This window comes from Lissotriton vulgaris, chromosome 1_2 (assembly GCF_964263255.1).
Source record: "Lissotriton vulgaris chromosome 1_2, aLisVul1.2, whole genome shotgun sequence".
Lineage (NCBI taxonomy): Eukaryota > Metazoa > Chordata > Amphibia > Caudata > Salamandridae > Lissotriton > Lissotriton vulgaris.
Genome location: NC_141686.1, coordinates 43317270 through 43331428, shown reverse-complemented (window position 1 = coordinate 43331428; position 14159 = coordinate 43317270). Strand labels below are relative to the sequence as shown.

Sequence of the window (14159 nt, the reverse complement as noted above, 5' to 3'; positions counted from 1 at the left end):
AATTGAGTGGAAAGATGAGATCAGGGAGGCTGAGAGTAAATCCACCAAGAAACATCAGGAAGAAGGCCAAGGCTAAGACCAAATCGCCTGCTCACACCCAGCTAGCCGACCAACCCCCCAACTTAATATCTCCCACCTACTCAATTTTTGGACCAGCGAAACCTTCAGGGAAATTCACATTCATGAAGGACCCGATGTCAGTAATTTACTCAATGCCGACAACTCCAAATGGCTTACAGAAGCCAATGACTCCGAACATCTGTAGCATAACGATGGAGAAAAAGGAATCGTCGAAAGCCCAACCAGACCAGCTAGTTACACCTACAGCATCGCACGTAACAGAGCAGGCTCACAATTGTACGGAACCAGCTCATGAGTCAACGAAACGCACAATGCAATGCCATGCCCTAGTACACAGGAACAACGATACGCACGAACCAATAGCAGGAACCGACGCAGAGGGAAAACCTGCAATAATGCGCGACTCAAACACAGCCCTGGTCAACTTGCTAGAGGGTCGCACGTGTAACGTTACACCAAAAAAACAGGAATCCAATTCTGACGCGCTTAATCACCTGCGACCAGTTAGTAAAAGGGACAACTCTCCTAGAATTCATCTGAGCGACCCACCAGACAAGGTTTACCTCAACAATCACTCAACCCCCAGAATGATTCCACGCTTAAACGAAAATCTAAAACTGAGGACAGCCAACATAACAGACTCAAAGCAGGCACGGAACCCTGAAACATCCACAACAACTATTAACGACAGGCCCACAAGGTGTAGGGATTGCCTGTCCTCCAACATAACCTGAAGTGGAACGGAGCAACCCAACATAAACGATAAGTCACTGCTTGCTGCACTAGAGGAGTCAGTAATAATGATTCACGACACACAGTCAGTAATCTTACCCCTTTCACCAATTACAGGTCCTTTGAGCACCAACCAGGTAATGACCCTCAGTGGAACAAAACTGGCACAAGAACTGATACAAGAAAATGCATTATCTACACACGCAAGCATCTGTGGCAAGGACAACTCAAAGTCAGTATCTATATTAGAAATTTCAAGTTCCTTGACACCAGACATTGCAATCATCGAAAGAAATTGTTGTATCATTAAACAGTTAACCCATGAATCAAAACATACAACATTGCCAAATGGTCAGACCCACCCGGATCCGGCTACTATTCAAAACAAAGAACATAGCACACAACCAGTAGAACCAGACGTAAAAAGAAACCTAGAATCCATACTTACGCTACACCAGGCGCTGGGTCACATACTGGAAACTTCGATAAAAACCTTGAACATGCAGTCGGACAAACTAGATGTACAAATTTACTTAATGGGCACAATAGCGGAACACATAGCTGGCATAAATAAAAAACTTGACGCAATGGCCGGCACTTTCAATCTCCTAACAGAACAAGCCTACCAAAGTAAGCCAATGCCCCCCTGCACTTGTCATCCCATACTGGAAAAACTTCAGGATTTGCCATTTATTCTGAAGGACATCTTGCAGGAATGTAAGCAGACCAACCTAATCGCTGCCAGTACTCGACTGAGTAACAACTTGATTTCCTTCGATCACAAAGAGTTTCAAGCATACAACACAAGCAAGCCCATGACCATAGAGGCAGCCAATACAGCTGCCCCCTGCCAACAGCTGATAGAAGGAAACGACAAATGCATCAACCCGACTTTTACTATACTCAATCACCCAGAGAAGTTAAATCCAAAACCTGACATCGCTGTGACCAACCATCAGAGCAGCATCAAACTTCCTACCACTGACCAACCTCCTGAACTCGACTCCGGGACAAGACTCCCCAAACGTCAAAAAAAAAGGGCCAGAAAAAATAGAAACCAACGTCACAGCAGCGAGCTTGATCATAAGCAGATGATACCAAACTTCCCTATTTTTGATCAAGCCAAAGCAAAAATTAGGAGTGCCAGAACTACTAACTCACCTCAGACGACGACGCCAAAAGACAAAAACACCATGGACCAGAGGACGTCAGTAATATCTGAGGCACATGCCGTGAGAATTGACTCCCACTATACGTACTCTCAGAAAAATTCGCCAAACAGAACATCACACCCTGCAGGAGTCACCTCGTCAAAAACCTTGGGCACAGGTAATCTTCCGGGTGCAGAACTCTGTGACTTAATGGGACTAAATGTCACTACCGACCAAGAAGACTCTCTTGAGGGTCAGTCTAACAATCAACCTGTAACTAATCTATCCATATCGGAAAAACCCGAACCACTCCCCAAACAGATCCCAGGCTCACAGAACAAGCAGAACCAGTTAACACGCATTGAGGAAGAATCAACCACTGTTAAGTTTGGAAAATACAGGCCCAACAGAGAAGTCGCAAAAAAGACACTTACTAATGACACAGCATCTCCAATTTCAATCACCATTTCCAGCGCAGCCGCAGAACCTGACAGACAAGTGGCAGCAACAAACGCGATTAGGAATAACCTTGATCTCATTAAAGTAACCTTTCCAACTGACAAAAAGGGGGCTAACTCCGAAACAAGTAGAGAAGTGGGGGAAAGTCGCCATACAGTGAATCTAGCTAACGTAAACGACCGCGTACCAGCAACAAGGCACGCGATAAACCCAGAAAACGAAGGAAAATGACTATGCTTCCTACATAAGCAACCCCCGAATGGCGTTCAACTCTCTCTTGGGAACAGCTATATCGTTAATGTGAAAGATTCTGGAAGCCATAATCGAATGATCCAGCGCAAAATCGTCAGAATTTGTGACAATCCACCGATGGACAAGGAGGATGCCCCCAACGTGGGGAAACTTCTTTTCATTCCTGAATATGAGCAACAAGGCCTGCAAGACTACCTAAATCGCAGTAACATACTTCGCCTTACTTCAGCTATCCCCAGCCTTGGCTATCTTACTTCAGCTGACCTCCTGTCTGTTGAGTTCATAACCACGGATGACGAGTTAAAGAAAGAGTGCACAGTCACGACTTGGAGGGAGATGGGAATAGCGACCCACATCCTCTCAGAAACTGCCAAATTTAAGGAATGGGGAATTCTTTTGAAGGAAATGGTCAAGCCAGCATATCCATCCCCGCTCCTAAGAAGGCACACCAAGAGTGCAAATTTAGTACTGAGGAACCAACCAGCATGCTCGGTCCTTCAAGGAGCTAGAGGAGCTGAAATCTCAGCCTATGAGCACCTACAGCCGCAAATGTCACTTCCAAATTGAACCCCCGACAAATCCGTTAATACTGAAAGCCACGTAATAAAAATCCTCTCCTGGAATATCGCAGGCGCAAAAGACATTGTGAACAAAAACGGCAAAGCCGCCACCTGGGACCCATACGCAATAATAGCGTTACAGGAAACGTGGCAAATTGATCCAATTGACATCCAAGGCCGTCTATGCTATCACGTAAGTGCGACTCGCTTACAGCGTTTTGGGCGAGCCCGAGGGGGTCTTTCTGTCTACATATCAACAGCCCTAAAAATGAGAACAACTCAACTTTCTGACTCCACCATGGATATGCAAATCTTAAAACTAGAGAGCACAACAATGGTCACTACCAGAACGCTGATCCTAATAAACATTTACGCACACCCAAAAAAATCTCTCAAAAAAGTACTGTTCCAACGTATTATTTCTGTGATCTCAAATACGCGTTTGGAACACCCAGACTGGGAGATAATTCTTACGGGTGACTTCAACTCAAACCTTCTGCAAGAACCGGAGGATGAGGCCAATATCAGCGCCGCAAATGAACTCTGGAATGTTCCGCCACAGGTGATCCCTCAGGTAAGGAAGACCGACAAGGAAGGCAAACACCTCATGAGGGACCTTGAAAATCTTGGCCTAAGAGCATATAACGGAAGAACTAACCAAGACAACCCCCCTTCCATGAGCTACATAGACCATAACTCCTGCTCTGTACTGGATTACACATTTGTCACATTACCCCTGCTTATCCGAATACAAGACTTTCACATCATCTGCTCCCTGGACAGCGACCACTCTAAACAATACTTTGAGATCAGGACGGACATACCTAAACTCCCACCTGCTCCTATGCTACCAGGTAATGTAACAATCAACCTGAAGCGGCTCAAGAGGACAAGTGAATCTCTCCCTCGGATAGCAAATGACGCTAAAAACTTACTAGAAGAGTTCCTGACAGAGAACGCCCTGAGTCCAGACGCCTGGAACAACTACTTGAAGCAACTTCCAAGGGCAAACTTAACCAATAAAACAAGATTACCTCTTAAATCTAACATCGTACTTAATAGATCAGTACTACAATTGAAAAGGCATCTGAATAAATTAACGCACCAAGCACGTGGCCAAACCCAACACGCCAGTGTCTGGGCAGCAGTGCGCAAGGCCAGGACCCAATATAAGAAATTATTATGGATCGAAAAACAAAAACTCCAAAATGAGTTCTGGTCCAAACTGCTGCATAATATAAAGAGAGCGGACTCGCGGGCCTTCTGGCTACAAATTAATTCCGTAAATCGGACAGCCCAACCTACAAGCATGGCCTGCCTAACCGAGTCTGAATGGTCCAAACACATAACGGAAACATTCTCAATCAACAACTTGAGCACAGCCACAGCCCTGTACACGGATACAACAGAAAATTATGAGCAGGAAGACATCTCCCGAGTTCACCAAGGGAACTGCGCAAAGGCTTCCAGAACAACTACATTATGCCTCGGGCAAGTTGACGTACAAAGCATTGCAAAAATAATCAGGAAAAGTCGACAAGATAGCGCCCCAGGTCCAAACGGCGTTCCGCAAGCCCTCTATAAGGAGGATCCACAGTACTGGGCTAACAAACTTAACTTACTGTTTTGATCGGTAACCAACACAGGCGGCATCCCCGAGAGCTGGAGGGGGGCGATCATAACTCCTATCTATAAAGGAGGAGATCGTAAGGATCCCAACAACTATCGCCAGATCGCCCTCCTCGACGCAGTATCAAAATACTATGCGTCTTCGATACTAGCTGATCTGATCGAATGGTCTGAAATGAACAGTAAAATACCTCCGAACCAGACTGGATTTCGCCATGGCATGGGCACAATGACGAACGCCATGGCCCTATGCCTGATCGCTGAAAAAAGTCTACAGAATTCCCAGGAGCTTTACACGTGCTTCGTGGACTTTAAGGCGGCCTTTGACCGCGTCAATAGGCAAACGCTTTGGGCAAACTAAAGCATCAGGGCCTACCAGACTCAATTCTTTTGCCCATTATCAACCTACATACCGGAACGTGGATGCAGGTAAAAATCGACAACGGGCGCCACTTGACCAGGAGGATCTATACCGATGATGGACTAAAGCAAGGCTGCGTCTTGGCTCCACATTTATTTAACTTGTTTATGAGTGACCTGACAGAATCCTTAGACAAGGTCAACGCACATCCTCCCAGGCTAGGTACCCTTCGTCTAACGCACCTATCATACGCGGACGACGTGGTACTGTTGAGCCAGACAAGAATTGGCCTTCAACGCCTGCTACACGACCTGTCCAGTTATACAAAAAGGAACCTGCTAAAAATAAACATCAGGAAAACAAAGACATTGCTCATAACACGACGTCGCAAAAATCAGCCAATCTTCCAAATAAATAATGATCATCTGGAAGCCGTGAACAGCTATAAATACTTGGGGGTATACCTAGATAAGCGCCTAAACTTCCAAGAGCATTTTAAAGCCGTAGAAAATAAGGGGGCAACTCTATTGCACGCCTTTGCCAGACTGGCAACCGAGCTAAAGGGTTCTCTCGTATCCCCTCTACTAATCGCAATGAAAGCAAAATTACTGCCCACAATAGCATACGGCAGCATCTTGCACCACGGAAAAAGTGCCACCCTCCTGGACAAAATACAAACTAAAGTCTTCAAACGGGTTTTTGTGTTACCAAGTAGTTCTTCTCCAGCTCAAGTTAGACTTGAGTTCGGACTACAATCTCAGGTTTTGCTGAAAAAATATGAAGCCATCAAATTCTGGTACAATGTCTGGATGAATAAGGAGAACATAATGTACGGCGCACTCTGGGAAGCAATCCAGACTAGTCCGAACTCTGACTACTCAAAGTATCTAAAACTTTCACTAGAAGCAACCGAGCTGGGAACCTTGTGGGAAACAAAACTGCCAGTTCCTTCGTTTAACCAGGTGATTAAAAGGATCGCTAAGAAACATTCGTTTCTTACTGACAAAATAACTTTTAGCACCCGAACCCACGCTTGGATGACTATTAAATCGTACACAAGACTCGCTCCAGCAGTTTACCTAGACACCGCATTCTCACTGACACTTAAACGTAAATTTCTCCTTTTACGGATGGGCATTCTGCCCACAAAACTAGATCAACCTAAATGGAGACCACAAGAAACAACGGGATGCGATCTTTGTGGCGCAGGTAAACAAGACATTATGCACATAGTCTGTATCTGTCCTGCAATGTTTCAAGATCGAAGGCACTGGCTGAAAGACAAACTCAACGAGCAAGGAGTCCGCACCTGTCGATCTGCGATTGTCCAGATTCTATGTTCAGCGGACCCACAACTGATCTGCCGATCAGTAAAATTTCTGGACAGCTTTGTGAAAAAAAACGAGGCCCACAGCTATCGAACCGACCTTCGTCGAGAGCTAAGAACACTGTTTGAATGACAACTTCGTGCTCTAGCAAAGCCCACTGAAACCAGTGGCAGCCTTTTTGTAACATAGTTTTATCCTCGTTTTTTAAAATTCTCCTCCCCTTCCCTTTTGCTACCTACTATTCCTTCCCTATTTCTTAAAAGTTGTTTTAAACGCCGTAGAATGTTATACATTGTAATGGTTTTAACTAACCAAGCAATAAAGAATTTACTTACATTTCAACTCATCCCCACTATAACTATCGCTCTCAACCTCTTACTCTAAACCTCACGATTACATCCTTTTTTTTTAATATCTCAAAACTCTCCACCACTTTATAAGCCACACCTTTCTTTCTCTTGTCTCTTAACTTCCTTTTTGCTCTTTGCCATATTTCTCCTTCTATCATTCACCTCTCTCTACGCTTTCTCTATTCCTCACTACTTTTTACCTGCCCGTTTTTCTAAACCTCCTCTCAATTTCTTTTTTCTTGTATCTTTAGTTACTGTTCCTCCTCGTCTGTCTACGCCTACCTCTCGCTTCCTTTACCTTTCTCTAATTTACCTTCTGCTACATTATCTCTCTACCTCACTCCTCTACCTCTTTCTACATTTTCTTCTCCTTCTCCCTATCTCTCTCTACCTCCCTCTAAAACCTTACCGATTTCTCTGCCTCTCTTTCTCTAGCAACATCTCTCTACCTCTCCTTATCTTTCCTTCTGGCTGCCTCGCCTTTCTTTATTTACTTTACTTCTCTCCTTACCTCATATATCACTCTAGATCATCTTTAGCTTTACTTTCTTCTATCTCTACTTCACTTCTCTCACTATATTGATCTCTTTATGTCGCTGTACATGTCTAGCATTCTTCCTAACTTCATTTCCCTTACTCAGCAGGGTCACATGTAACCTTCTAGCCAGAGAAGTGCACACATATAAAGAGGAGAAGAGGGGCAAGGTATGGGAGGAGAAATTAGGAGAAAGTTATTAGGTGTTTATCAATGGAATGGTGAACTTCTCAGGACACAGCTTTGATTTTATCCGTTGCAGCAACAACGCCATAAGTTAAAGGGGATTATATTTGTGATTCCAAATATACAGAAATTAAAGTTAAAATTTCAAGCGCTATGTGCATATGTCTAATACTATGCACTATTTCACTAAACTTATAACAAGTCACCCTTAGTGTGTTTTCTTACTTTATAAGTAACAAGTAGGTTAGGACTCTTAATTCCATGTATAAAGTTGTTGTTGCAAGTAAAAAATCGAACTCAAAATAAAATGTCTTTATCAATGCTTTTTGAGCTTTATTTATTTCTATTTGGCTAGTTCTGTGCGGACTGTCTTTCAGTCCCCGCGCTTCTGAGGGTTTACATATAATTCAATATCATTTGAAATCATAATGGCTTGAATGAGCCTAAAAGAGGTAATACTTTCAAAGTTACTGCAAACGGGGGGGGGGCAGGGTATGGGTGGAGGGGGTGATGCAAAATAGATCTTGCCATTGGCCCCACAAATCCTTAAGATGCCCCTAATTATGTAGGCTCCTTTCCTTTGCTGTTCTGTCATAATGTTCATCTATTATTGATGGAGCAAGGTTTCGCACATTTATCGACTTGCTTGTATTCATGAACCTCGAATAACTCTAACTATGTAATCAACCTGTTTGTCTTACTAATATTGCACATTTTACACTACACGGGGTGTCCCAGAGACGCTTGCCTATGTGTTTACTAAAAGGTAATACGCTTGCCTCTAAAATGGCCACTGCTTTGCGGTAATTTGGTCTGCGCATGCGTCCGTCATACCCATGTGATGTGACGTACTCGCAGTTCTGGTGGGAATTTGTTGCTCATGAGCAATGCACTTAAAATGGCTGCTTTGTGTTCTCACTTGCTCTGAGCTTGCATTGCCGCTTTTGCAAAGCTGTTTGTTCTGCACTTACCCCAATGCCAAAGATTATTATAAAGTAAGGGATATAGTATAGCCATTTCATGGTATACAGTGTAATCTTTTATTCTGTGTTTCTAAATTGTTTTCGCTTACTTTTCATGTATCGTATTCCTTGGGCCTGGGAGGTGCTTACGACCTCATCTTGGAAGCCCATATGGTACCAGTCATGGAGCAGTGGAACCCAGCCAGCTAGCAGTCTCGCCCAAGATGCTCCTGGGAATCTACCTGTAACCCAGCAGGACGAAGCTGAAGTGTACCTGAAATTGTTACATTTGTAATAAACTGCTGTATACTCTATTGTTCTCTGTAAAACATATGCCATGGGAAACTAGAATTTAAGGGGTAGGTACGAAAACTGAATATTAAGCCTGAGAAAGTCTAAACTTTAGTGGGTGTGATGACTTAACCTCCTCCTTTGTCCAATCAGAACTTGGGGATCCTTTCACTTACAACATTGGGGGTGGTACACTGACCCGAAAAACAGTATAACTAGCCTAGGTTTAGCTAGAGAAATTGTCCGAATAGCTGACCTGTCACTGACCCAACTCACTCTATAGGTGACTGATACAGAGAGCTGCGGAGCACTCTGTCCGAATTTCCACAGACCCACTCGGGGTTTTGGGAAACCTTAAGTGCTGGCGAAGCATTTTGCTGGGAGATTCGAGAAACCAATCGGGGTTATTGGCAGATTCCTTGCAGAGAGGGAGTAGCGCAGGCGTTGTTGGTCATAACCTTTGAGGAACCCAGTCCTGATCCAAATTCTGGGGTTATCGTGTCCTGGCTGTCCATGAGCTGTACCTGCTCGCCTTCTGGCAACCTAAGTCCTTGAGGGTCCTTTCCCGTCTTTCCAAACTGACCCGTGGCCAAGGTTAGTCTTCAATCTATCCTAGGTAAATATAAACATCTTGAATAAAGCATAATTGCATATGCTCCATTTTTCCCTTTTCTTTTAATTGAGATTTTCATGCATTATTGTCTATTAGCATGTTCCACTTTTCTACCTACCTTTAGTCAAATGCTAAATCGTTTTGCATATATAGTTTGTTCCAATCTTACCCTCCCGATAGAGAATAAGCACATCGGAATAAATCAAATTGCATAAGTTTCATTTCCTTTGAACCGTTAGTGAATTTCGAAAGTCTACTGTGATTAGCATGTTCCCTTTCTTTACCCGCCTTTAGTGAAGTTGTGAAAGTCTGTTGATCTAAAATAGCATGTTCCTTATTTTCTCCTTCCCTTTAATTTTCGATTTCTAAATGATTCTTACCTTCATTCATTGCTATACGATATTTCTAATTCTAGTTATAGATATTTTGATCTGTGTCAATCTTTGGCTCATGGCATATGATGATGATGATGATTAGATAAAGGTTTTCAAAAGTTCCTGAGTCTCTGGTTATTATAAAAGGTACAAACATTATTCAATTGTATATGGTATTGTGTTGTCTACTTATTCCACAGCTAGCTCCTTGATCCATTATGATCTTAGGTACCTGTGACGAGGATTGGTAAGTCAGGTGCACGGGAATAAATAGAAAGGAACTGAATTGCTGATAGAATGTAGATTACCTGATTAAAGTGTAATGAAAATATTTTATGGGCCCAAGTGTGCATATTTGGTAGCAAAGTTAGTCGGGTGTCCTTCATCTCAATGTTATCTAGCCCGCTGTACGTTTTGAACACCTGTAACAGTCGTTCATAGTTTGAATGCACGGTTTCATTACCACTATCCAAAGAGACCCTGGACACTCACCCCAGGAATTTAGCCTATAGGTAGAAGGTTTCACAGCATTGCTGCATGAAGGTGTTAGAATGTACAGGAATCCCAAACATATCATTGAAACCTTCAGTAGAGGAGGTTTTCCAAGAAATCTAGTTTTTCTGCAGTCATTTCATCAGCATTATCTATTAAACTTGTTTTACACACCTTGTCCACAGAACCTAAATACAGCCACCAGGAGGGGAAACCAAGCCTACATGGTTCAATGGCTGGAAAACAGACTAAAGAAACAATAAGATGTATTTGTTAAAATAGTGAAATAATTATTAATTGAACTGCAATGTTAAAGTATGTACACAGAGGATTGCCAGCTTATGTTATGTTTATTTGTAAAGCCCACTTTCACCTGCGATGGTATCCTGGCACTGAGCAGGTGTGTGTGCCTAGCCCTGCCTATGGTAGCTTGGTTAATTGAAAAGCCAGATCTTCCCATTCTTGCGGAATTCAAGAAGAGAGGAGGAGGTTCTGATGTGTGATGGGAGGGGGTTCCATGCTTTAGGTGCAATGTAAGAGAATGCACATCCTCCTGATCTGGTTCTGTGTGTGTGGGATGTGTGAGCGAAGGAGTCCTGAGGATTGGAGCTGGTTAGTGGAAGGAGATGCAAATGTTCAAGTAGGTGCCGCCTACGTTGTGTAGTGTCTTGAATAGGTGTGTGAGGAGTTTGAAATTAGTGCTTTTGTGTATCAGGAGCCGGGGAGTTCCGGAGGTGTGGTGTGATGTGAGTTCTGTGTGAGAGGATGAAGCTGGCTGCTGAGTTCTGCAAGGCTTTTAGTCTTCAAGTGAGATGCTTGGTGATTTCGACTTAGAGTGTGTTCCTGTTGTCCAACTTGCTGGAGACTAAGGCATGAGTGATAGTTTTCTAGTGTTGCTTGAGAACCATTTCTAACTCTTTTTCAGGACCTTTAGGTTGCGGAACTATGGTGTAGGGATGGCGCTGTAAGGTGCAGTCATGTCCAGTTTGCTGTTGATGATTATTCTGAGGTTCCTGGTGTGTGTGCTGTGTGAGTCCAAGTTCAAGTTCAGCCGGCCACCAGTTAAAGTCACACAGTGAGGTGTTCTTGCTGAAGGTTTTTTCGGTGTTGAGCTTGATGCAGTTAGCTTTCATCCAGTTAGCAACTACGGGTTTGCAAACTGTGAACTTGGTTCTTGTTTTGGGGGTCTTATCCAAGAGGAAGAGCATGAGTTGCCTGTTGTCGGCCTAGGAGAGTATGTTGAATTTGTGCGCATAGAGAACGTTGGCCAGAGGATTCATGTATGTGCTGAAGAGGGCGAATCTTGAGGCATTCCACATATGAGTTTGAAGGCTTCCAAGGACTAAGGTGCCAGGCTGACAGCTTGCGTTCTATCCATTAAGAAGGAGCAGATGTAGCAGACAGCAGGTCCCTGGATGCCAATCCTTTGAAGGTGCCCGATCAGGATGGGGTGTGAAACCGTGTCAAATTCTGCAGAGAGGTCCAGGAGAACGGGGGCTGCTGGATATCGTCGGCCGCACGGGTGTCATCTGTGGAGGCAGTGAGAGTTGTTTATCTGTGGTTCGGCCTGAATTTGGACTGCGTGGAGTCAAGGAGCTGGTGTTTGCTGAGGTGTCGGTTGAGTCGTTTCTCTAAGACCTTCACTGGGATTGGTAGGAGGGAGATGGATCTGTAGTTGGAAAGTGTTGGTAAGTCAGCAGATGGTTTCTTGAACAGGAGCAAGATGGTGGCATGTTTCTGGGTGTCCAAGAATGTGACCGAGCCGATGAAGATGTTGAGGATGAGGATGAGTGTTAGTGCTTTGCTAATCTGTAGGAGTCCTATGGTTGAAAGTGTGATGGGGTCATATGGGGACCAGTATAGATAATTTTCATGGTAGCAGCAATTTCAAAGGTGGGGACGGCAGGCTGCAAGGTCAGGGTTTGTTCTCCAGCCGTCATGGGAGGTTAAGTTGCGATGGTGACAGGATCCGGTTGGGGATCAAAGATGCTGTATGTACAGGTGATTTCTTTACAGAAGAATTCTGAGCTTCCTGTGGAGGTCCTGTGAGGGAGTGATGTTGCTGGAGGCACAGTGAAATCTGTGATGACAGCGATGATTTCCTTGCTGCTGTTAGAGACGGCGTCAATTCGAACTTCAAGAGCGGTTCGATTGGTGTTTCTGGTCTGCTGGTGCCAGCGTCTTTGTGATGAAATGAAGAGGTCTTTACCTGTGCTGTCATGACTTATTCTCTGTAGGCGCTCCAGTTGCTTGCAGTGGCGTTCATCAGCTCGGTAACTCTGTGTACCAACTGGCCTGTGGTTGGACTCTTGCCATTAGGTTGTGCTTGCAAGAAACCAGGATGATGGTGCATGTGGAAATTCAGCTGTTGTGTGCATGCAGATACACGGAGAGGGCGGAAGCCTATTCCTTTTCTGTGAAGCTTTTTCAGATGCGGCGGGAGGGTCCAGTGTTGGTAGGTCTGTTTTGGGTACAGCAATCTTATGCTGAAACTGACAAGAAAGTGGTGTGTCTAGGTCATAGTTGTTGGCTTGTCGACTGTGATGTTGCTGATTGAGGAGAAAATCGAGTCCAATAGGTCTGAGTGCGTCTAGTAATATACTGTGAGACCAATGTTTGAGGTTTTCTAGTAGGTCTGTAGAGTTTGGGTCGGTGCAGTCTTCTTGATGAAAGTAAAGGGCTCTTGTGGAAGATAAGTATCTTAAACATGAGGGGTTCCATGTAGCAGGTGCTGTTTCCGTGTAGGTGGTGCAGCTGATAGTATCTTTGAATATGATGGTGACGCCACTTCCACGCTAGTGCTGAAGGTCTGGCCTGCCAACCTTATTGCCGGTGGGGACATCTGTAGGAATGTCAGGTACAGAGTTTGGGTATTACCATGTTTCCATGAGGAAGAGATGTCTGGAGATGGTACGCAGTAAGTCTCATATCTCCATGGCGTATTTGGTGAGTGATTTGGAACTGAGGAGCATGCATGAGTGTGTGGAGTTTTATATAGGTAGCGTTTGCACTGCATGAGCGGGTGGATTGTTTCTGTGAGTGTGAGCGCATGGAGTACTGGGTGCTGTTGATGCTGAAGTAGTGGGTCAGGGGTGTGGAACAGTGCAAAAGAACTTCCAGGAGGTGCATGAGAAAGCTCCTTCGTTGTTCTGTGGTGCAGTGTGGCAGCAGCACAGTGAGCAGGGGCTGGGGCTGAGAGCATGGAGAAGCGTGGCAGGGTGGTGGTGTGGGGAGAACCAGGGTTCCTGGCACTGGGCGCAATCCAGGCACATAAGGGCTTGCCTTTGGCATGCCAGTGGTGTGCCCACTGCCCAGTCATGTTGTAGCTGTCATTAAGTAGGTCCTGGGAGGGGGAGGAGTTCAGAGTGGTGTGGGCGGGAAACCTAGTGATGTCACTTCCTGTGCAGATGGATTATGAGAACACCAGTGATATCACTTCCTGTAACTGGTAGTGTCAAGTTAGCTCCTTGTCCAAATAATTGAAAGTATGCATACTCTCAAAAGAGCCAATGCTGAAAAGCTCGACCATTTTTGTGAACTATTAGGTAAGGCATTTCCTAGCACCTAAAGACTTGATGTCCAAAGTTAATTTGGGGTGGGTAAATCTAAACTGTTAATCCATATAATACAATGGAGACCTGGCAACATCACAGTTGCAACTGCAAACATGTAGCAAGAATGTTGGAGTTCTAAGATTACAAAACCTTGCTAAAAGCAGTGGCAATTAACTTTAATCTTCTAAACGTCAGCAATCTTCTAAAGACATCAACACAAGTAAAATGTTGTCAAGATTTCACAGTCTT

The 14159-nt window shown here is 44.3% G+C and overlaps 1 protein-coding gene across 2 annotated transcripts in view; it reads right to left on the bottom strand.

Annotated features, from left to right (window-relative positions):
* The window catches only part of IPO8 (importin 8), a 672931-nt gene that overhangs the window by 529907 nt on the left and 128865 nt on the right, over positions 1–14159 (bottom strand). The window lies entirely within an intron of this gene.